The sequence below is a fragment of the Triturus cristatus genome, chromosome 2_1, assembly GCF_964204655.1.
Source record: "Triturus cristatus chromosome 2_1, aTriCri1.1, whole genome shotgun sequence".
Taxonomy (NCBI): domain Eukaryota; kingdom Metazoa; phylum Chordata; class Amphibia; order Caudata; family Salamandridae; genus Triturus; species Triturus cristatus.
Genome location: NC_140581.1, coordinates 481,069,015 through 481,094,955, shown reverse-complemented (window position 1 = coordinate 481,094,955; position 25,941 = coordinate 481,069,015).

Here is a 25,941-nt window from a genome sequence, read left to right as displayed (position 1 = left end):
TAAAAGCATGCTTGAGTGAGTAGAAACAGAGCAAAATAAAGGCAAAAAGATTAATATGCTTACTAATTGAGTGTTATAAAAAATAGTTATGAAAATGATTGATGAAAATGCTTTTACTGACACAATAGTGCAATTCTTGATAATGAGACTTAGCATTTCTATTGTTTTCATTGTAATGCATCATGAAGAAGAATGTGGTGCAAAACTAAAATAATAAATTCTACATATATTATATTTGCAGCATTAACACTTCACATTATTATGATCATGAATATATAAAAACAGTTTTAGTCAAATTAATATTAAGAATGCTTTACATGCATGTACTCTGAAGTTTGTAGCAATAGGCCATACTTAACTTTGATCATTTTTATGCAGTATTCACTGACAATATTACTATTATTTCTTTATATGAAATGCTTGATTTATTTCTTTATGTTTGAATCTAATTATGAGGTTTTTTTACTAAGGGACAAATACAAACTTTAAATGCATTTATTTCACTTTCTTTCCTGAAGCTGCATTGTTTCGTAGCTTGATACAATGGACTTTTGGTACAATGGACTTTTGACATGGTTCTTCAAATGTTGCTTTATCTGTTCTGCACATGCAACATTTCTGATGAATAAGGACATTTTTCAAGTGTTCACTGTGGAGTAAATCAGTGTGAATCTAACCCGTGAACCGAAATCACGGAGTGCAACAAAGTATTTTACTTTTTGTCAGCTAACCTGTGAGGACGAAACCTTGCTGGAGTATCGAAATTATACCTGACGATTGAATGAATAGCCACATTATGATCAGACTGTTATGGTATGATGACTGATGTCACAAGAGTGTCATACTAACTGTAAAGGATGATATCCCAAAGAAGGGGTATTCCCCCATCCATCTCTCATGAACGCCTATTTCCTGTGATGAACCATCCTCGTAGTTCTTACTTTTTGGACTACTTTGCTGATGCTCTTAGTAGATCGACTGGAATGCTTCTTTGCTGACAGCCTGTTTTTCTATGCCCCATGCCTTTTATCTTTTACCAATGATCTTGCCTGCTGAACTCTTTTGGACTGTCTGGTGAGAAACCTGATATGAACTTTCCTAATTTTGCCCCATTTCCCCTTTTGCCCATGGACTCTCCCCTAGTGGACTTTGACATGATTCCATTGTCCCTTACCATAGACTTCTTTAGAATTTGTTAACCATCTTCCTACCTTTCAATGGTGGCAGGAATCTGTAACCTTTAGCCATTCTTTTTGGATTAAAATTTTTAACTAAATGTGTGGTTTCATTCTACATGCTGTAAGATTCTTGACTGAAATTCTTAAAATGTTACTTATATTGATTTTGGATTACTGATACAATAACCAAATTATCTAAAACTGCTTGAGTCTGTTATTGTGTCTTAGGACCTTATTCCGAGTCCTCTGGGACCGGCATTGCGGCAGACCCAGGAAGACCGCCAAGTCCGGTGTGCACCCACCCGCCGGATTCCAAGTTGAATCCAAGGTGGGAGGGGGTGCGGTGGCAGTCTCATGGCAGTGGTATGTTAGTCACATAGGAAAGCCTAAACAGCATACCGCTGCCATGAGAGAGCCTGCAGCACGTTCCTGCATGGTGTGGCATCCACCATGTAGTGAATGCTATACCATGCAGGAACTAAGGTGCAATTCCAGGGGGGCACAGCATGTGCCCTCCGCATGCACTGCCATGGCCAGATTCATCCCAGGGCCCTGTCAGGGCCTCCTTACTTGCATTTCTGCCACCCTTTTCATGGCAGGGTTCTCACCATTAGATCGGCGGTGGAAATGCAGGTCGTAATGTGCTCTGCGGTGCCGGTATTGGCACCGCCAGCATATTCAGGCCCTTGGCAGACCGCCACTGCAGCGGGATCCTTGATCCTGGCGTAAGTCTTGTGGTGGTCCCACCGCCACACTCGCAATATGGCAGTCGGATCGCCACCGCGAGTACGGGAGTCTCAGGACTGCTACACTCATAATAAGCCCCAAAAGGTTCTTTCTTTAAAAGTATGCTTATTGAACATAGACTTTAAATGCATAACAGGGAGAATCATAGATTATTTTCAGAGCATCACGTTCTGCTGTTTTTATTCTGTGTTGCGACTGCAGAACTTTTAGTGTGTATAATCCTGGTTAGACTGAACTTCTTTAGTAGGTTGCGTCTCCCCATTGCAATACTTTACTCGTATAGCGTGGTTCTGAGAGCAGTGTATTTGAACCTTATCACAAATTTTTGAGTTGGCTACCAATTAATGGTCCTCATTGAGTGACCAAAGGTCTTTGGAAATCCTGATTTCTCACCCCTTATTACGGTGGAGAAAAATCCATCAGCGGACATTCGCCTCTGTGGAAAAGTAGAGTGATGCGATTTGTCTAATCATAGCAAGGGCCCTGTATGGTTAGAGAGTGAGTATAAAAGTTTTGAAAAAATGCTTCAGCTGGATCAGTGAATAGATGGATTAGCGAAAGGATGGATAGGTTGATGAGTAAAAGGATGGCTACTGGGGCGTCATGAATCCCAAACTTTAGCAGGTACAGCAGGAGTGAAGTTCTTGATGAGCCTCTTGTTCTGCTGCTTGGCAGACAAAGGTGAGTGAGTGATAGGATTGGTGAATGGATGTGAGTGAAAAGGTGGATGGATGGGTAAGTGAAAAAATGGATAGGTAGATGGATGTATGAATGAAAGGATTCCTGGAAGGATGGATGAGTGAAAGAATTGATGGATGAGTGAAAGGGAAGGTAGATGGATGATGAAAGGGTGGATGGATGGATGGATGGATGAGAGAAGGAATGGATGAATGAGAGAAAGGGAGGGTGGATGAATTGATTAGTGAAAGGGTGGATGGAATGTTGATGTGAGAAAGGATGGATGAGTGAGTGAGTGAAATGATGGATGGACGGGATGAGTGAAAGGATGGAACAATTTGGAAAAGGGTATATGGATGAGAAGAAGGATGGATGAGTGAAAAAACCTATGAATGAGTGAAATGGGTCTGGATGGAAGGATGGATAAAAGGGTTTAGGAATGGATGAGTGAAAGAATGGATGAATGAGTGAAAGGGAGGGTGGATGGATGAAATGGTGGATGGAAGGATGAGCAAAAGAATGTATGGATGACAAACAGAGAGTGAATGGATGGACATATGAGTGAAAGCGTGAATGGATGAGTGAGGGAAAGGATCAATGAATGAGTGAAAGGGTCAGTGGATGGATGGATGAGTTCAAGAATGAGTGGAATGGTGCATGGATGAGTGAAAGGATGGATGGCTGAGTGAAAGGGTGGATGGATGGATGAGTGAATAGGTGGATGGATGGATGGATGGATGGATGGATGGATGGATGGATGGATGGATGGATGGATGGATGGATGGATGGACGGACGGATGGGTAGATGGATGGATGGATGGATGGATGGATGGATGGATGGATGGATGGATGGATGGATGGATGGATGGATGGATGGATGGATTGATTGAGTGAAAGGGTGATTGGATGGATTGGACGGATGGGTGGATGGATGGATGGATGGAATAAAAGAGTGGATGGATGAATGGATGAGTGAAAGGATGGATGAGTGACAAAAAGGATGGATGAGTGAAAGGGTGGGTGGAGAGATGGATAGGTGAGTGGGTGGATGGATAGGTGAAAGGGTGGATGGGTAGACGGATGGATGGATGGATGGATGGATGGATGGATGGATGGATGGATGGATGGATGGATGGATGGATGGATGGATGGATGGATGGATGGATGGATGGATGGATGGATGGATGGACGGACGGATGGGTAGATGGATGGATGGATGGATGGATGGATGGATGGATGGATGGATGGATGGATGGATGGATGGATGGATGGATGGATGGATGGATGGATGGATGGATGGATGGATGATGGATTGATTGAGTGAAAGGGTGATTGGATGGATTGGACGGATGGGTGGATGGATGGATGGATGGAATAAAAGAGTGGATGGATGAATGGATGAGTGAAAGGATGGATGAGTGACAAAAAGGATGGATGAGTGAAAGGGTGGGTGGAGAGATGGATAGGTGAGTGGGTGGATGGATAGGTGAAAGGGTGGATGGGTAGACGGATGGATGGATGGATGGATGGATGGATGGATGGATGGATGGATGGATGGATGGATGGATGGATGGATGGATGGATGGATGGATGGGTTTGGAGATGGATGGATAGGTTTGAATGTGAACGGGTGGACGGATGGAATGGTGAAAGACTGACTGATGGATGAAAATAATGAATGGACGACAGAATGTAAAGGTGAACTAGTAGACAGCAGGTAGATGGAAAGATGAAAGGCTGAATAGATAGATACTTGGGTGAAATAAACAAGAGAGCTCTTCTGGGGACGGTCGTGATGACTTGCTTCGTTCGCCTGGTGGTGCCATAAGAGTTGTGGTTCGAACTGGAGGTTATTTTAATTTTCTGGCTACTCCCTTGAAGTAAACCAATTATTAAAATCAAAATTTAGGACCCAAAATTGTATCGCGCAAAACTCCCGCAGGGCAAGCCGGTTTTGAGCACAACTATACCTGGATCCTGCACAGATGGAGAAAAAATAATAGCAAAATGACAACAAAGATTTCATCCCATTATACACAAGAAAGCAATGGATGCATGCGCGCATGTGTGGAATTAGAGTTGCAATCTTAAATGAAATGCAGAGGCTGGCTCAGAGTTCCTTCTCTTCCTCGCTGGATTATAATGAGCTTTGCACGGGAGCTCCCTGAACCGCGAGCGGCCCTCACACCTGAAGGAGCCGGAGTGCAGCATTGAAATGCTGAGCAGGTACAGAAGGCATTTTACAAATCTGCTCACCGATAAAAGGAATTAATTTCAAACAAAACCTTAGAAGTGCTGCGGCTTACGGAGGGCAGAGCGGGTGTAAATCACCGAGCCCTTTGAAGAAAATGTTCAGAGCGGTTCTGAAATAGAAAAATAAATAGGATACCCCCCCTGACCCCAGCCGCGCGGAGAGAATATTGAAACGCCTCAGAGGCGGCCGGGATGACACGCCGCTGCGGTTAAAGGCAACACTCACTAATGGCGCTTTCTTTCCAATCATCTTTCCCGGGCCCTGTCTTCATTACATGCCCGGTTTAAAGGAGTCGAAGCAGATGAAAGGAACGGGGCTGCACAGTGACAGCACGTCTGGAAGGGAGAAGAGAGCGGATCCCTCGTTTCTCCAGAAGCCGAGGATAAGCACGAGCCTGCCTCCGCCATTCCATGGTCACCTAATGAACAGGTGTGATCAATGTACGGGAAACGGGCAGAATCAAAAGTGTCTTCTTGACGACATTTCTCACATTCCTGGAATAGCTTCACCTTGAGGATGAATCAAGTTCAGCGACATCTCCCGAGAGTCCGCCCCGGGGCCAGGACTCCACAGAGACGTCACTCCGTGCCCGGCCAGCCAGACCGCCCACAGACTTGTAAACCCCGCGGCAGGCCTTAGATCCGCACCCCGAGTTATAGAAAAATATGTATGTGTATTTATATAGAGTCAGAGGTTGAAGCGCATAGCAAGAGAAAGGAAATGAAAGGGGCTCACTTGCCGGGGGCTGAACTATTGAAAGTCACGGATGAACTGGTAGAAGATGCGCTTTGTCGGAGGCAAAACATGAGAACGTGCGATTGTACAAAATACGCTATTTTTCTTGTTGCACGTTATTGTAGAACATTCCCCGGGATGTAAGGTATAGTTGAACATTACAAGTTCCCACTGGATTCTGATAGCGCGAAATTACAAGGTCCTCGTGTTTTCAGTGGACCCGGTGTTTATTCACCGATATTTCACCTACTTAGGTGAACTTTCTGCTCGAAAAAATGGAGGAACATGGAGACATCTTGATGCAGGATTACGGATTTCCCCCAGTCGTTCCTCGTTTCTCCAAAGGGTCCCACTTGTAATAGACCTGAGACTCCCTTGCCCCCAGTGGAGTTACTGAACAGTACTGAACATATTTCGCCTGTTTGTACCCAGTGAATGAATATGTGTGAGGAAAATCCAGAGGTGTGGTACTCAAGCATGTCCAGTTGCTACAAAACTCAGAATCCTGATTCACACTGGCAAAGTTTGGATTTCCTCGATTTCCAGAATAAAAGCCTCGTTGTAACAACAGTTCCCATATTTAAACTTTTTAATGATACAAATGAGTCCAGATCGCAGTACCCCTCCCAGGGGCCTACATTTGTAGTGGTGGAAGGACAGTCTGATAAATAAAAACTGTACTGAAATTGGGGAGCCCTCGTCCAAGAGTGAATTGAAGAACCACATATGGTAGGTAAAGCTTTATTCGATATAAAATATCATAAAAGCACAACATACAGTGATAAAAAAAGGATCAAGATAGACATAAAAACAACAACAATGATCGTGAACATCTTAAAAAGTTATAAAAACGGTTAAGAACAGCATATAGGAAACAGAGACAAAGTGCTTAGTGACTTAAAGTTCGTTAAAGTGCATATAGTGGTCGATCACAAAAGTGGATCAATGCAGTTGCGCTGAAATTTTTTTCTTACGCAATAGCCAAGCACAGCCCAAGTACTTGGCAATGCCGCAGACAATAGTAAGGGACGAGGTATCAGTCTGCAGAATGCGTAGCACAGTACGATAGTCACGGCATCCCAACATTCTACAGATCGGACGTAACCATTTGGCTCTTGGCCTTCGATAATGGTAGCAAGCAAATAAGAAGTGAGGAGTAGACTCACTAGGTGCTGTGCAGCTCGGACAACCAGCAGATGAAGGTAAGGATCCCTTCCAGCCAGCAGTCACACAATTAAGGGGGAGGGACCCTAATCTGAAACGTACATACAGGGATCTGTCCAGTGGGGACTGGATGAAGTCAAGGTATGCCTCCAGTTTACAAAAGGGCTTATGTTCGAAGAAGGCCTCACTCAGCTTCCCCAGTTTGGGATTATTCAGATCTCTTGTATTTACCCAACTCCAATAAGCTTCCTTAAGATCCTGTTTCGGAGGGGGTACCTGGGATACCCAGGAGTCTTCATAGCCAATAAATTTCAGTGTTTGCTTTATGTGAGTGAACCATTTTAACCTCCGCCCAGTGTCTGCTAATAAGAGATCATTTAAACCTGCTGCATATTTAGCAAGTTCAGGGGTCCTCCGCAGTCTTGCCCAGAATAATAGGGGTCGTAGACGTGCAATGTCCTGAATAGAGTGTCTCCCCAGGTCATGCAGCAAAGGTTTTAGGGGGGATGATGTTGGGACAGAGATGAGGTTCCTCATAAATTTGTTCTCCGAGACAACCAAATCGTGAATGTTTTCATGGCCCCAGATTTCAGCCCCATACATAGAGCTAGACAGTGCCTGAGCCTCATATACCACAAGAGCCGGTGCCACAGGTCGACTAGTAGAGAGATGTTGTTCTCTTATAATGGCACCGGAAACCCTCTTGTGGCACAGAAGCATCTTAGTCAGATGTGCACTCCACTTCATCCCTTTTGCAATACGTATCCCTAGATAATCAAAAGAATCTACAATGTCTAGGGGAGTGCCATCAAGAGTAAAAGTATAGCTAAAACGTCTCGGAGGGTTTATAACCATTAGTTTAGTTTTTTCGGTATTAATAATGAGCCCATAGGATTTGCAAAAAGAGGCAAATCTGTCTAGGTTTCTTTGTAGGCCAGCCGGGGATTTTGAAATCAGGAGAGTGTCGTCGGCGAACAGGAGGGTGGGGATCTTTTCGCCAGCCAGGACTGGCGCGTCGGCAGGGACCTCTCTGAGGAAGTCCACCACCCCGTTAATGTATAGAGAAAACAGGGTGGGAGCCAGCACGCAGCCCTGGCGTACCCCCCTATTCACCGCGACACTCCCTGTAAGCTGGCCCTGGGCCCCCCATCTAATATTGGCATGATTATTTTCGTGTAAAAGCTTTAAAAAGGCAAGAATCTCATGGGGAACACCTAATTGAAATAAAACCTGCCACAAGCGTTGGCGGGGAATTAAGTCGAAAGCCGACTTTAGATCAATAAAAGCTAAATATAGGGTTCCCTTGCCTAGAACTACCGTTTTCCAATATATCATAAAAAATCTAAAAACTTGATCCATAGTGCCTACCTTTTGTCTAAAACCTGCTTGGAAGTGTGATAAAACATCCCCATTCTCAATCCAGCATCTCAGTCTCATTAGGAGAACCCTGCCAACCACTTTCTGTATTACGTCAATTAGACTGATGGGTCTATAGTTAGCAGGGTCCTCCTTGTTGCCTTTTTTAAAAAATGGTACCACCACCGCGGCTTTCCAGGACTCAGGTACTATGGAACCCTTAGCTATGGCGTTCATGACAACAGCAATAAATGAGGCCCAGGGAATTGGGTCGTGTAGAAGAAGATCACCTGGTATGCCATCAGGCCCAGCCGCCTTACCGGGGGCAATACTTTTGATGGCCAAAATAGTTTCGTGGGTCCCAAAGTTAGTCTCCGCTGGGAACTCAACAATGGGTGGCAAATCATCCGCCACCGATGTGTCAGAGACAATATCACCCTCATATATAGCAGAGAAATGGTCGAACCATTGCAGCTCCACTATATGATTTGGGATGCTTATTGTTTTGGCCCTTTTGGCTCTGTTCAAAATGTCCCAGAAGGCTGTAGAATTCCGATTTAGAGCCGCCTCCTTGAGTTCCTGCCAATGATTTTCTTCCCAATCCCGTTTGGCGTCTTTCAGGGATCTTGAATAGTCTTGTCTTGCCTTACTGATTTGATTTCTATCCTGTTTCCTTAGGGCTTGGGACAGGGTGACTCTGGCCTTTTTGCAACCTTTAGAGTACCAAGGGTTACCGCTCCTCGAGGAGTCCACCTTGGGACGGGCTTTCTCCCCCAGAATAAAGAAGTCCCCTATTTTACTGATGGTGTCAAGATAGACAGAAGCTATGAGGTGGGGATCATCCATTTTGGTGCTGGCATCGCAGAGTTCGGTGTGTTTTCTAGCTAAAAGCTCTTTGATCGAAGCGAGCTTCTCCTCATGTTGGGAGATCCCATGCCATTTAAGGCGTCGACAGCACCCTGCCAGTGATACCTCCTTGGTTGCCATTAGGGGGGGTTCATTGGCCACATTAGGTATTGTCATCCAAAGGTCTTTGGTTTGTAAACATAGTGGGTTGTGATCGCTATCTATTGTGTTTTTGACAACCATATCTATGATGAGCCCCCAGGAATAGATATCGACAAGGATATAATCGATGCGTGATGGCGAGATTAACCTGTTAAAAGTAAAGGCACCACCCTTGTCAGATATGGATCTGCCATTCACTGCACGTAGATTAAATTCTTGAGTAAGTGCATTCAATTGAATGGCCCTTTGTGACCATTTCTTAATCGGAGCGAGCTCCAGGGGCGGAATTCCCCAAGTAAGATCTGAATCACTAAGCCCGAGTAGATCTTCTGTGGCTAGGGGTTCAAAAGTGCAGTTGAAATCTCCACAGATGATAATAGTGGAGTTCCGGTCGATATGGGTCAGTTCATGTTCCAAAGCAGCCACTGTCTGAGAGATCTGTCCACCCGTAGAACCTCTGGCGTAAATGTTAAAGAGATCTAGGGTGGGGCCGCCGTGTGGACCTTTTATTGTCAAATGAAGCAGATCGGGGGAAACATTATTATGGCACTGAACCTGCCAATTGTGCTTAATATTTAGCCACACATGTAGTCCCCCCGAAGGGCGACCTTTCCCTGAGCTTATGGCCGGTAGAAAATAAGTGGAATACCCTGATTTATATAGCGGGGTTGTACTCCATGTCTCTTGAAAAGCACATACATCGAATGCGCCGATAAAATCATGCCATTCCGGGATCAAAAGCTTTTTGGTGAGCCCCGCAACATTCCATGACACAAGATTAAGAAGGGGCGTAGGCTTGGCAAATGTAATGGTGGACTGAGTGACAGGGGGCATCTCACAGAACAGGGAGGGCAACGAGAGGGGGGACAAACTTTCAGGGGCTATGATAATGTGATTAGGAACAACAGTAGCCGGCTCCATAAAACAAACCTTGGATGAAGGATTTTGGGCCAGTCAATCAACCCTATTTAAGTTGGAGTCATTACTAAGAATCCTCTGTCTACCCACTGGTAGAGCATTACTTGGGACCCAAGGCGGAGTGCGCCTTATCTGGATACCGGAATGGTCCGGGGCTGAAGTACGGTACTCGAGGAGTACCAAGTTCTCGGCCAGGGTGCTGTTAGAGAGAGTAAGCTCAATACAGTCAAATTGGCTAGTGTAATGAGACAGTCTTCTGGCCTTGGTAATATCTTCCCGAATAATGGACCTACAGCCCCTGACATGCCTGACCCAGTGTATAGCTTTGTTTGTAAGGGAATCCGCATTTTCGTAAAATTGATTGTTAGTAAGTCTTGGTACCCCAGCCATATAAACTACGGTTGGGTTAGACAACGAACCAGCGAGAGTAGGATTAAGTGCAGTGTTGTCTCCGGGACATGGCACAGACCTCTGGCTACTGGGTCTCAAGGATCCAGTCCCTACAGCTAGGTGTGGAGTAGGGGTGGTAACTTTATCAGTTCTCTGATTATTAACAGTATCCCTATTTGGTGGTATACTCCGTCTAGTGGGGGGCAGAGTTGGCTTTCTAGTGGAATTAGTTGTGACATAAGGTAGATCTTTAGCCCTGTGAATGATTGGCAAGGAGCCGGTTTGGACGGGGATTAGAGGTGCAAGTGATGTTGGCACCGCAGGGCTACTATGCGTTGTAGACTGCATAGGAATTAATAAAACCCTCTTGCTCAGTTCCATGACTATGTTCTTCAGGGATACTATCTCGGACAATAGCTGGTCAATTTTTTGTTCCAACGAGACCCCATGCGAGCTAGGAGTCTGAGCTACTTCAGAGGGCGAGGAACCAACCACTTGGCATGCAGATGTATCCTCCTCTAGGTCTTCCAGGATAGCAAACCTATTAGAGCAAGTGAGGTCGAGCTGGATAATGGAAGAGGGAGATTCGATGACTGGTATGGGGTCCTGTGTAGCCTGTTTGTCTTCCTGATAGGGCTCATGATCATGAACTATAGGTGTAAGGGAAGTCGGTGCATTAGGAGGGGCTTCCCTGGCTTTAGTAAACATACTAGGGATCTTGCGAGTGCAGATACTAGTTGACAAATCTTTTGTCAAGACCCCAGTGCTAGAAGAAACAGAGCTAGAATCCTCTAGTATGACTTGGCAATTGTCAACAATAGCTTCAATCCTATCAATCCTATCTAGAATGCAGTTACCTGCAGCGTGGTTAACTTTTTTTGCTTTCTTTCCCTTTTTCGAGACATTACCCCCACCTCCTTCCATGGATTTCCTTTTGGCCATGATACAAACACAAGGGGGATGAAGGATATCAACAATACCACAAACCTAGGTACAATATAAAATCAAGGGGCAGTATACTACAACAATACTTAGTTCAGGCTCTCACAGAGGGTGGTGCTGCATAATATATTATAGGCACAGTTTTTCTCTGGGGGTGGGAGAGTCTCAGCAGTACAGTACCTTGGTGTGCCAACTAGCACGTACGAGGGGTGGCCCGGCCTGGCCTCCTCCGGCCCCGGACGGCCACAGACGGTCCCGCCCTTGTCCCGGGCTTCTCCCGGCGCCGACCCACGCGCGATCCCGCGTCGCGGGGGCTCCCGCTGGCTTTATGCGCCTTCAAGCGCGCTGTGATTACGTGGGCGGGTTCGTCCCGCAAGGGTTGCTGGGAGCAGTAGTCTCCCTGCGCACAGCGGCCGTGTGGGTGGTAGATACGGCAGCGGCAGGGAAACGCTGTGATGTGCTGGTGTGGGCGTCCTCCGTTGTTACAGGGACAGCGTGGCACAGGGAGCAGGTAGGCTGTATGGCAGCTTCAGCAACGGTCTGAAAAATGCTGTGGTTTAAAGACCAATTGGTCTAAATAAACATTATTTTTGAACTGAACTGAACTGATTAAATGTAGCGCGATGTAAGGCACCGCAATGGAAGAACTCCTGCCTTCTTTTGCTGGATTGCTATTATTCAGGCACTGTCTCCCCTCCGCCCTTTACCTTGGGGGCCTCTGTGCTGAGATCGTGTCCCGGTGATATCTGTCCCACTTCTGCTCTCTGCCCTCAATTCCACCATTACCACTGTTCTGGGAAGGCAAGGGGGGGACCTTTCAAGCGTAATCTCTTCACACACTGCAGAAAGACAGTCAATCAGGAGCGCCGTGCTGTACTTGAAAATGGCGCTCGTCAAAGTAATTAATTCCGAGATCGAGCAGGGCCGAGGCTGCGTCCCGGTTAGCGCTCAGTGTCTCCTCATGCCGCGCAAGCCTCCGTACTGAGGGGGGGGGGGGGAAGAGTCCTCACACTCGCGCCCCCGGCAGCCCGCAATAACGATCAGGATCGGGTCCCAGTCTCAGGCGGCATGCGCGTCACCGCGAGCCGCGTACACCCGACTCCGGCAGCTTTGTGAATCTTGCGGCGTTGCTATCCTTACTGTATCTACGTAGGGTGCACTCATCTAGATCCGGGAAGTCGCCGCTGCGGCGGTGCATCAGCCTCCACTCCCGACCGTCCAAGAGCCCCAATGCGGACGGCCGCCGTGTCACTGTGGTGCCCGGCTTGCCCCGCCGGTGTAGGCCGCCGATGAAGTGCCTGCCGTAGCAGCTGCGGGAAACCAGTTAAGAGCCTCAAAAGCGGATCGCCCGGCGTCCCCAGTTAGTTATTAGCACTTGGATACTGCAAGCAGCTAGCAGGATACTGCAAGCAGCTAGCACGATACTGCAAGCAGCTAGCAGGATACTGCAAGCAGCTAGCAGGATACGGATGGAGTGAAAAAGATTTTGTGGTTGCAAAGAATCCAGAAATGTCAGGAAGAGTTAGAGAAACAGTTGCTATAAGATGTTTGAAAAAGTGGATGTTTGACTAGTTAGCTTGTGCCTCTTGCAGCGGAACAGTAACATAACCCAAACATTATACACATTTCTTAAAACTGAACATTTGGACATGGGTACAATTATTGGACGTCTGCGCCTCGGGTTATTATTAGTAACAATGGGTGAAGGGAAAATTACATTTTTATGCCAGTGAAATCTTGGCTTTTGTGTCATTTTGCCAACCCTTTATGCTTTTAGCATATTTTTCATTCAGAGGAAACTGGTTGGACCAGAAAATGTCTTGTGGGAATTGTAAAACTGACGTGTGCCATTAAACATTTTCTACTAGAGCCAGCCTTCTGCCAGTATATTATATGAATTCTGTGTGCACAGTGTGTCCTCCGGTAAATGTTTTATGCAAGCAACTGTTACAGTGTATTTTTGAAAATTACAGTATTTAGCTAGGAAAACATTCCAAAATATTCCTCACCATATGGATTTCTATCTATCTATCTATCTATCTATCTATCTATCTATCTATCTATCTATCTATCTATCTATCTATCTATCTATCTATCTATCTATCTATCTATCTATCTATCTATCTATCTATCTATCTATCTATCTATCTATCTATCTATCTATCTATCTATCTATCTATCTATCTATCTATCTATCTGTCTGTCTGTCTGTCTATCTATCTTTATTGTTGTTATTGTTATTTAATTTTATAAGGCACAACAGCTACCCAAAGGTTTCCCGGCGCCGCCTGACAGGAACATGAGAAGGAAGGGAACTATTGATTAGATAACCAAGTTTTCAAACACTTACGGATATGCGTATAGACGGTTTTGTTTCAAAGTGACAAGGGAAGGGAATTCCACACAGAGAGGGCCAGACAAGAAAAAGACCGGTCACCCATTCGCGGCAGTCTGGTCCAAGGAACCGAAAACTTAACCTGAGTGGAGGAACGGAGAAGGCGCAATGGTAGATAAGGGTGGACTAAGGCATTCAGGTACTGAGGTGCCTTGCCAGATTTGATTTTGTACATATAGCTTAGGGCTTTGAATTTAATACAATTCTCCACCCTGAGCCAATGAAGGTCATGAAGAGAACCTGAGATGGAAGCCATTCTAGAACCTGGCAAAGCAACCTAGCAGCCAAGTTCTGCACATCTATCTATCTATCTATCTATCTATCTATCTATCTATCTATCTATCTATCTTTCTATCTATCTATCTATCTATCTATCTATCTATCTATCTATCTATCTATCTATCTATCTATCTATCTATCTATCTATCTATCTATCTATCTATCTATCTATCTATCTATCTATCTATCTATCTATCTATCTATCTATCTATCTATCTATCTATCTATCTATCTATCTATCTATCCATCCATCCATCCATCCATCCATCCATCCATCCATCCATCCATCCATCCATCCATCCCTCCGTCCGTCCGTCCGTCCGTCCATCTATCTATCTTTTTCTGTATACATGTGTATACATGAGTAGCTTCAGAGTTTAGTGGTGCTCTATCAGAAGAAATAAACCTATCGTAGTCATACAAGGACCTGGACACTTGTGTGGATTGTGTTTCAATAACCATTTATCTTAAGTTAATAATAGGCTTTTACCTTTAGACATCACTTCATTAAGTCTTCCACCAGTAGCAGGACAAGGGGCCTGATCAGTGCCGCCTGGGTTCCTCACAGTTATGGGTGTCGGGAGCTTTAACAGGTCAAGCATCACTGCAGTTCCCTAGTGCCAGTGACAGTTGACAGTCTGAATGTGTAAGGCAGTATAACATGGCAAGGGAGATGACACTAGGGGCATCATTAGGATGCCCGCCATCCTGACGTAAAAAGGGACCACCCACCATAAGTGCGGCGGTCCCGTGGGGGTGATTAGGATGCGCCAGCCACACTGGCGGGCGTATCCTGCATTTTTAACATTGCGGCGGGCGGTGCTTTCAGCATCACCCGCCGCAATGCCAAAAATGTATGTTGTGCATTTGCATGCACAACGTGGCAGGCACCACGCGGTGACTGCCATGTTGTGCATACAAATGCAGGGGGGTACCATAGGTACCCCCCATGTGCCCCCCCACACCCCCAACATCCTGGGGGCCCGCAACCGGCCCCCAACTTCAAAATCTGCATGCCGAAAGGCTGCCTTCCGCCTGCATCATGATATGGATGGCGGTGTCTAGCAGACACTGCCACCATATTAAACCCTTTTCCAACCGGTCGACTCGTCGACCGGCGGAAAAGTGGCAGACGGTTTTCCTGTCCGCCATGGGACCCCCGCCATACTGATATGGCGGGGGTAATGTGCATGCGGGCGGTGTTATATGGCGGGCGGACCGCCACCGCCGTTTGGGCGGTGGCGATCCGCCCGCCATACTAATAGGCCCCCAGATTTCTAAGTATTGTCTTTATCTATCTTGCTTTTCAAATACATCTTCGATCTATGTATGTCTTCTTTCCTTGCTCTCTTTTGTGCTGAAATTAACATGTATATATATAATTATTTTTTTGAGTTTTATATAGCGCAAACTATACCCCAGACATCGGGTATCAGAGCGCTTTACACGAGCACCAGTTTCGTTACAGAAGGACACATTCATTTTTGTTAGGCAAAGGGAGATTTAGTGATTTGTCCAGAATCACAGGATATTGAGCGTCATTGCTGAGACTCAAACCCGTTCCTCAGCTCCGAGGTCGATCGCTCTAACCGTAAGGCTACATCCTCTACCCTATATCTTATTCTTCCCGAAGTGGTAGTGACTAGAAGGTCTAGTTAAAAAAGAAATCACAGCAAGTCCTTTCTTTTTGGATAGTAGGAGCATGGCTTTAAGTGGGCCGGGTCTCACCGGTGCTGCGCACCGGCAGTTTTTTAAAGGGGGCCTCGAAATGGGTCTCTATTGGGCTCGGTTTTGTAAGGGTGGGCGGAATTTGCGAAATTGACTTTTGCAAATTATCGCAAAATTGCACAAAATCTCTGCGAGCATGCAAAACTTTCGCGAAGATGCGGAGATTGCTCTTTCCGCCCGTTCGCGATGTGTTTTTGCGTCCTCGCGGGGAAATATATCTCCAACTTGCCCATGCGGTCGCTAATGGGCGCGTCCATCTTGCTCGCGATGCTTATTTCCTGTTTGCGATTGCAATGGTGTGTTCGCGATCGCAAACTCACGCAGGATTGCGCGCCCGGCTACCAACAATCCAACATCTAGTGGCGCACACGAATGGATAGGAAAACTCGTCGGCGAACGCAGGGACTCAGGTCGCGACCACGCGCGTGAGAATGCATTTTTAAAGCGCGAACAAGAAAAATACTTCCATTTCGCGGCAGGTTGTGAAAGTTTTGACATTTTCACGCTCTCCGCGGAACGCAAAAAGTCAAAATATCGCTAATTCCGTGAACGGAACGAAATTTACCGCACAGGTCTACTGTTTTGTGCCCTGGTACAGGCTGTCCATTTTTTTCCAGACTGCAGTGACAGCAGGCACATCGATGTGCACGTGCTAACAGTGCTCACTTCTCACTAGTGTAGAAGTTACGGCATGACGTCATGCCAGGTGAGTGTTGTAGGGAAGGGAAATCCTTTAAAGAGGGTCTTTTTCTCTCCGGATGTCCCTTCTCTTTTTGAACCTCAGGAGCAGCAACATTGTCATGGTGTCACCAGGACTTTAAGTGGAAGCTTTATCCATATTATATAATAGCCATAGTTGCTGCTTATTTATCTTATGCAACTAACAACCATTGACAAAGCCAATAGTCCTGACTTGTTGTAGGTATGATGTTAATTGTTGTATCATATATCTGGATGCAATGGCAGAAACATCAAAATACAAGTCGGGCGGCACTCTATGCTAAGCACACATTTTTAGCTTACGTGTTTTTAAGCCACGCCCTTAAATAAATTGGCCACGCCCCTTTGAGAGACCCCCCCCATCTTTTTTTCATTGCACTTAAAGCCCTGCGTAGGAGTGCTATGGCCTATGACATGTATGTCAAAATTGTACAAAAGAATCACCGCAGCAGTGAGAGGACATCCTTGGTGCGGCCTACCTGATGAAGTTATTGTTCGGCTTTACTTATGTAAATGCATGTGTAATTGCTTGGTGATTGTGTCTCTCTGTGTGACTCTATTTATTATTTCTTTTAAGGTTGTTAGGAATGTGCTGCAGTAAAGATGTACTTAATTTAGTTCTTGGAGTCATTAAGACAGGAAGGTTTAGTGAAACAAATTGGGTGCATTCTTCTATTCCAGGAACACAGTAGATATGTGATCTGCTGAGTAGGTTCTGTGGACGTCAGGTAACAAATGGTGGAGAGTTCAGTATGAGATGTGGCACAATCTGCCTGTTGAGATGTCAGTTAATCCGTGCCTCAGTAAATGTATACGTAGCCACTCAGTTGTTAAGTCTATTTGTGCTTCTCTTGAAGAGCTATTTCTATTTTGTCAGTGTGGACTAAATGTCTTCCTGTACCCTGGTTCAACAGCCATCTTCCTCAAGTCACTTACAGATTTATTTTTGTAGATAAGGAACATCAGTTCACAAAGTTTACCACCAGGGGTCGTATTATACATCATGCCCCGGGAGTGCAATAGTCAAGTGCAGCTGTTTGTGCACCCATGGGCCCAATGATCACAGAAGAGGCTGTAGATGCTTGTGATTCCTCTTGTGCAATCCTGATCACACGGCGCACATGTTGGACCAGCGCTATCATAAGAGGACTCATTTGCATGAGGCACATGTTGCGCAAGCACCACCATAAGAGGACATTCCCTCATTTGCATTGGGGAATGTCCCCATGTAAATGTGAGAATCACTTTGCTGCTGAGCCTGGGCCATATAATGGATGAGGGCATAGAGGCAAACATACTATTAGAAGGCCTTTGAAAGTGTTAAACAAAAAGGTGGCACACTTTCAGTACTGCTCTAAAGGCAACCCTCTCGACCCCCCCCAAACATTCCCGAGCAGGCGGTTGCCGTCACTCACTGCACCCGCCTACAAGGGGATCTATCTCCTCTCTCAAAAGCGCAGGTGGGTTGTCATCTACACTGTGAAACACAGAGCAGCTTTTAGAATGCTGCTCCTTATTTTACTTGAATGCACTGCCCCCTGAATGGCACAAGTTAGTGGTTGCCTTGGGGGCAGCACATTCTTTGAAAAATGGTGCACTGTCCCTGTGTGCACCCGGCGCACCTTTTGAAAGGTGCACCATGGCTTAAACAGGGAAAGCGTGCTGTATTCCTAATAAAAGGCCTCAGGAGCTTTGCCAGACACTGCATCATTGTTGCTTTGACTTTCAACACCGGTTTCGGCAAGAAACCATTGTCAGCTGGTGAAAGCAGACCCAGTTGTCAATCTAGTCCATAGAATTTATGTTAGAAAATGGGCTATTAATTTGAACAGGGGATGCACATCTCAACTTAGTAAATGCACCCTGGGTAGGCTACAAACACAGTTCTAAGAGAAATTCAGCTCAACCTGTGGTAGCTGTGGCACATGTAGCAGGCAATACCATGGAGAAATAAGTGTCACGTTCAAGCAGTACCGAAAACGTAATAGTCATGAAACAACACATAACATTTCCAAAAGCAATTGATAAATAGAGGAAAGACACTGAACGGAATAAAATCAAATAAAGGGAACTAGAGATGTGAATTGTAAAATGGCAAGAAAACACAAGTTTAATAAACTCAAACATCATAAATGCCACCGAAGAAGAAACACAGTATCACTGGAGGCAATGAAATCTGGAAAAAGAGACTCATGTGGGGACAAAACAGAAACACCACACAGAGGCTAACGAGTACCCGCTACCTATATTGAGTTGGAGCCAACATAGGAACTGTTTAAGAAGAGGCAGATAAACACCTGGATACAGATCCAAACCTTCCTGAGCCATAAGCATGCAGAGCATCAGAGGCTCCCTCCAATCATGGAGTGTGAAGGGAAAGCCTAAAAGAACTAACCAAAAACTGGAAGAACCTGAACAATGAGACAGCATATTACCAGGAAGGAACCAATCATTCACATGCGGAAAGTAAATATACAAGAAAAATGCAATACCCAGCACTCAGGTGCCTAGAAAGAGGCACACAGAGATATTCCAGCCAAGTCCAAGAACAGATCTAGCATGAGAAACAGATCAGCTAGAGGCCAATGAAGACAAGGCCCATTACAAAACAGCACCTCCATAAGACCTGGCACAGCCAACATGCCTTCCCTCTGGTCTATAAAGCTGGACCAGTGCCTATCAACAAATGAACACCTGGAGAAAAAACAAGCAAACCACCTAATAAAAAAGGAGAATACAGAGGAACTTACAGTGACAAGGCATGACCAAAACAACCCAGAGACTTTGGATTCAGACTTGCACCACAGCTAAGCAAGAAGACCCCTCAGTGAGACCCCCACAAAGAAGAAGTCAGGCTGAACAGCAGCCAAGGAGTGCAGGAACACTGGACGAAAAACATAAAGTACAAGCCAGAGGAAACCTCCTGCGGTGCATTCATGACCATCCTCGGCAGAAGCAAGAAGGAGACCACCAAGTTATCAACAAACACACCAGCTGAACCATTCATCTGCCCACCAAGGAAATGCATAGCCAAATGATAAGAGCAAAGGAATAATACAGAAGAGTATAGAATCACACCCCAAACCTCTTCTCAGCTGCATCATGGAGAGGAGAAAGAGCCAACACGAAACTCCTGTGATTGCAATGAGCAGCACTAAAATTGGATCAGAACTAGTGAAACCACAAACCTTCTCAAGAAGAATTCCAAGAAGAACCACAGCACAGAACAGCTATACTCAACATCAAGAGGCAGCATTACCAAAAAAAACAGAGATGCTTAGAAAAGGTAGAAAATAACAAGCCTAATCTGAACCCCACTCCCCCTAACCAGGGGGAATAAAAAGCCAGAAAACTCAAGCCAATACAAGCCATGCCAGCACGGCCAGAAAGGAGCAGATGGGAAAGTGTAGGGCCTATCCGCAGGTGAGAAGGGCTAGAGGGCTGGACTATAGGTGAAGTAAAGAAGCCACAGTAGGCTGCCCGAACTGATTTACTGATAGAATATTGATTCCCAAAATATCCCCATACACAAATATCGATGCAAAAATATTGATGTAAAAAATATTGACAACTTGTATTTAAAATTGTAAGTACAAAAATATTGAAACCTAAATATCGATGTAAAAAATATAGATGTACAAAATATTGATTTTTTATTAAAATAAAAATTAATGTTAAATATATTAAATAATAAAATTAACAAAAAAAATTATTTAGATTTAATATACATTTGAACAAATATAATAAAATAAATGTAATGTAAAAAATATTTCAAAAGACAGATATAAAATGTAATATATATATTAGCTCACACAGGACTATTTTCTCTTGAAAAACAACATTATTGGTTGTCTTCATATCGCTTAACTAGAATCCTCAAAACATGTCAAATGACGCGGTACGAGAACGCGAAGCAGTGGCAGATATATTGTTTGCAAATCTACCAAGAGTCAATCCAAACACTACGGTCAGCAGTGAATTAAGTGGCAATACAGAAAGCGATGTTAACTTCATGTTGAAAAATCTAGAGAAAAAGATGAGAAATGAAGTTACGAAGTGATGGGAGCACAAATCCCTAACAAAGTATATGGAAGTAAACAGAATACCTCGTGGTCTAAGAATTCTTCTGGCTCCCAGTTTTGATAACCCTAACCCAGAAATGCTCAGAGAATGGGGTGAAAGTAACCTGACAGCATCCATGAATTTGGTACGCATACTAATTAAATATGCAGAAATAGATCGCCAAACATTACTAATGGAAATAGTGACAATCAATAAAGATCTAGATAAAATGGAAAATAAAAAAGATTTCATCTCAACGAAATGAAAAGAAATTGATGAGCGCTTAAAGAAACATGAAGAAAAGATAAAAGCAAGAAAAGCCCATAAGTTTGCCCGAGATCAAACTGACTATGAGTTGGGTCAAATCTACACATTTGCTCGTAAATATGACAATGCAAGAAAACTAAAGGCAAGCAACAGCAATAAACCTAATGCCATACGTCTTGCTCAAACAGACAATATTGAAAATAACACTATTGAAACAGATACTGCATCTCTGACAAGTGATTCTAGCATTGAGGGCAGAAATGTTGAAATGATGCAATTCTCACCCTGGGCGAAGAGGTTGATTTTTTAGCGGATGCACGGAGACAAACTCTGAGACCGCGAAACGAAAGGGACAATACAAGAAAAGACGCAACACAATCAGAAGAACGAGGCGCCGTAGGCGGAAACGTGAAGCGGAGAGGAAATCAGCGCAAATACTGGCGCAAAATGTAGAACCTGACGAAAAAACCATTATAAACCTATCGTCCACAACACTAACAAAGGCTGAGGAACAACTGTTAGCCCTCAGACTCAATTATTGCCCCGAAAGCAACTTTAATTATTCCACAACAAGAGTAGATATTTTTTGCTTTATACGAAAATTAAAATTGAAAAAATTCTTCATGATCAAAACAGGACTTGAAAAGAAAAAGAATACTTATGATATGACCGATCAGGCTGGATTACAAGCCTCAGATGTGCAAACATTATTGACAATGCATGAGTTGGAAAACAATGAGATCGAAGAACCATCACTGTCAACACAACAAAAATTACGCACTATTGATTTACTCCAAAAGGGTGCAGGAGAAAGCCCTTATAAAGCGAAATCTACATTTTTGCCAATCATGCCCAAGGATGCTGTGGATATCTTCCATGAACGTGTTACAGATGAAATAAAGAAACTCCATTGTCAAGTGAATTATAAAAAAAGCAAACCAAAGTTGAATCAAAGACATTATCAAAACTTGATAAAAAAACTCAGAGATGACAATGAAGTTATTGTGAAAAAATCAGATAAAGGTGGCAACATTGTTTTATGGCCCAGATCACAATACACACAGGAAGCTATGCGACAATTAAACAACACAAGTTGCTATGAGAAATCCACAACACTAGCCTATAATAAAGCGAAAGAATCATTAAAGAAAGAATTGAAAAAATGGAAATACGAGGGACTCATTTCCCCAGATGAATACCAATTTATGTTCAATGAACATCCAGTTCTTCCGTTTCTTTACCTATTGCCAAAAATACATAAGGGCAAGGTTCCAGTTCCCGGTCGCCCCATCATTTCAGCAATCAAAAGTATGACTGAACAAGTGGGACGATATGTCGATTTCTTTCTACAAGATATAGTGAAGACATTGCCTTCCTTTGTCAAAGATACGGGAGATTTCATAAACAAGTTAAAGGAGATTTCATGGAACAACGATTGGATTCTAGTAACTCTTGATATAGAATCGCTTTATACTAGTATTCAACATTCAAGTGGGATAAAGGCTGTTGAACATTTTTTAAGCTCTAGGCCATGTGAATATGTGATGCACAACAAAATGCTGTCTTCTTTGATTACTTGGTGTCTGAACAACAACTACTTTATGTTCGGGAAAGATATTTACAGGCAAATACAAGGTGTCGCGATGGGGGCCTGCTTCTCCCCTAGCTACGCGTGTTTGCACGTGGGCTATTGGGAGGAGCAGATCCTCAGAACGGAACATAAGGAAATGTTTAATACAAGAATCATGCACTGGTTGCGGTATATAGACGATGTTTTTATGATTTGGAATAGAGATTGCAAGAGTGCAGAGGATTTTATCAGCACCATCAATATGAATTGTTTTAACTTACATTTTACATCATGTATTAGTCCCATCAAAATTGAATTTTTGGATGTCTCCATTCAAATTAAGAATTGTGAATTAGTCACTACTGCGTTTAGAAAGCCTACAGCAGGAAACGCCACATTACACGCGACCAGTGCACACCCAAAACATTTAATCACTAACATTCCTTATGGGGAAATTTTAAGACTCAAGCGTATTTGCAGCAGTTCAGAGGACTTTGAAAAATGCCAAAGTGAAGCCCTAATTAGATTAGGGAAAAGGGGTTATTCTAAAAAAATACTAACAGAAGCAGTTGCAAAAGCCAGTAAGATATCTAGGGCATCTCTTTTACCAAATGCCCCAGATAATGAAGGACAGAACACTTTATCGGAAGAATCACAAAGACTTATTACGACATTCAGTCGTCAGGAAAGAAAAATCAGAGCCATTGTGAATAAAAATTGGCCCATTGTTCTTACCGATAACGTTCTCAAAAATAGAGGAAAAGTAGGTCGCACACTGCTCGTCACACCAGCAAGTTGCCCCAAAGGACTGTGGGAGATGTAGTGGCGACGGCGGGTACGCCTATGCCACGGAATGTAAATAGAACAGTATGTGTTGCGTTAGCCATCCCTGGACACGTGTTTCGAGGTAGTTGCCTCTCGTCAGCAGGGAGCAGGTCAATGTAAAGGGGTGCCGTGTGGACTGCCAAAATGTAATTAAAAGCAGGTCAAGTACCTCTCCTGGCGCGCAGGTGCAGACTCAAGGCTCGTCAGCCCGTTAGCTTAAGGAAGCCGTTTAAATTGAGGAAAAGTAGGTCGCACACTGCTCGTCACACCAGCAAGTTGCCCCAAAGGACTGTGGGAGATGTAGTGGCGACGGCGGGTACGCCTATGCCACGGAATGTAAATAGAACAGTATGTGTTGCGTTAGCCATCCCTGGACACGTGTTTCGAGGTAGTTGCCTCTCGTCAGCAGGGAGCAGGTCAATGTAAAGGGGTGCCGTGTGGACTGCCAAAATGTAATTAAAAGCAGGGACCTGCTTTTAATTACATTTTGGCAGTCCACACGGCACCCCTTTACATTGACCTGCTCCCTGCTGACGAGAGGCAACTACCTCGAAACACGTGTCCAGGGATGGCTAACGCAACACATACTGTTCTATTTACTTTTTGTGGCATAGGCGTACCCGCCGTCGCCACTACATTTCCCACAGTCCTTTGGGGCAACTTGCTGGTGTGACGAGCGGTGTGCGACCTACTTTTCCTCAATTTAAACGGCTTCCTTAAGCCAACGGGCTGACGAGCCTTGAGTCTGCACCTGCGCGCCAGGAGAGGTACTTGACCTGCTTTTAATTACATTTGGCAGTCCACGCGGCACCCCTTTACACTGACCTGCTCCCTGCTGACGAGAGGCAACTACCTCGAAACACGTGTCCAGGGATGGCTAACGCATACACATACTGTTCTATTTACTTTTGTGGCATAGGCGTACCCGCCGTCGCCACTACATTTCCCACAGTCCTTTGGGGCAACTTGCTGGTGTGACGAGCGGTGTGCGACCTACTTTTCCTCAATTTAAACGGCTTCCTTAAGCCAACGGGCTGACGAGCCTTGAGTCTGCACCTGCGCGCCAGGAGAGGTACTTGACCTGCTTTTAATTACATTTGGCAGTCCACGCGGCACCCCTTTACACTGACCTGCTCCCTGCTGACGAGAGGCAACTACCTCGAAACACGTGTCCAGGGATGGCTAACGCATACACATACTGTTCTATTTACTTTTTGTGGCATAGGCGTACCCGCCGTCGCCACTACATTTCCCACAGTCCTTTGGGGCAACTTGCTGGTGTGACGAGCGGTGTGCGACCTACTTTTCCTCAATTTAAACGGCTTCCTTAAGCCAACGGGCTGACGAGCCTTGAGTCTGCACCTGCGCGCCAGGAGAGGTACTTGACCTGCTTTTAATTACATTTGGCAGTCCACGCGGCACCCCTTTACACTTACCTGCTCCCTGCTGACGAGAGGCAACTACCTCGAAACACGTGTCCAGGGATGGCTAACGCATACACATACTGTTCTATTTACTTTTTGTGGCATAGGCGTACCCGCCGTCGCCACTACATTTCCCACAGTCCTTTGGGGCAACTTGCTGGTGTGACGAGCGGTGTGCGACCTACTTTTCCTCAATTTAAACGGCTTCCTTAAGCCAACGGGCTGACGAGCCTTGAGTCTGCACCTGCGCGCCGGGAGAGGTACTTGACCTGCTTTTAATTACATTTGGCAGTCCACGCGGCACCCCTTTACACTGACCTGCTCCCTGCTGACGAGAGGCAACTACCTCGAAACACGTGTCCAGGGATGGCTAACGCATACACATACTGTTCTATTTACTTTTTGTGGCATAGGCGTACCCGCCGTCGCCACTACATTTCCCACAGTCCTTTGGGGCAACTTGCTGGTGTGACGAGCGGTGTGCGACCTACTTTTCCTCAATTTAAACGGCTTCCTTAAGCCAACGGGCTGACGAGCCTTGAGTCTGCACCTGCGCGCCAGGAGAGGTACTTGACCTGCTTTTAATTACATTTGGCAGTCCACGCGGCACCCCTTTACACTGACCTGCTCCCTGCTGACGAGAGGCAACTACCTCGAAACACGTGTCCAGGGATGGCTAACGCATACACATACTGTTCTATTTACTTTTTGTGGCATAGGCGTACCCGCCGTCGCCACTACATTTCCCACAGTCCTTTGGGGCAACTTGCTGGTGTGACGAGCGGTGTGCGACCTACTTTTCCTCAATTTAAACGGCTTCCTTAAGCCAACGGGCTGACGAGCCTTGAGTCTGCACCTGCGCGCCAGGAGAGGTACTTGACCTGCTTTTAATTACATTTGGCAGTCCACGCGGCACCCCTTTACACTGACCTGCTCCCTGCTGACGAGAGGCAACTACCTCGAAACACGTGTCCAGGGATGGCTAACGCATACACATACTGTTCTATTTACTTTTTGTGGCATAGGCGTACCCGCCGTCGCCACTACATTTCCCACAGTCCTGTGGGGCAACTTGCTGGTGTGACGAGCGGTGTGCGACCTACTTTTCCTCAATTTAAACGGCTTCCTTAAGCCAACGGGCTGACGAGCCTTGAGTCTGCACCTGCGCGCCAGGAGAGGTACTTGACCTGCTTTTAATTACATTTGGCAGTCCACGCGGCACCCCTTTACACTGACCTGCTCCCTGCTGACGAGAGGCAACTACCTCGAAACACGTGTCCAGGGATGGCTAACGCATACAC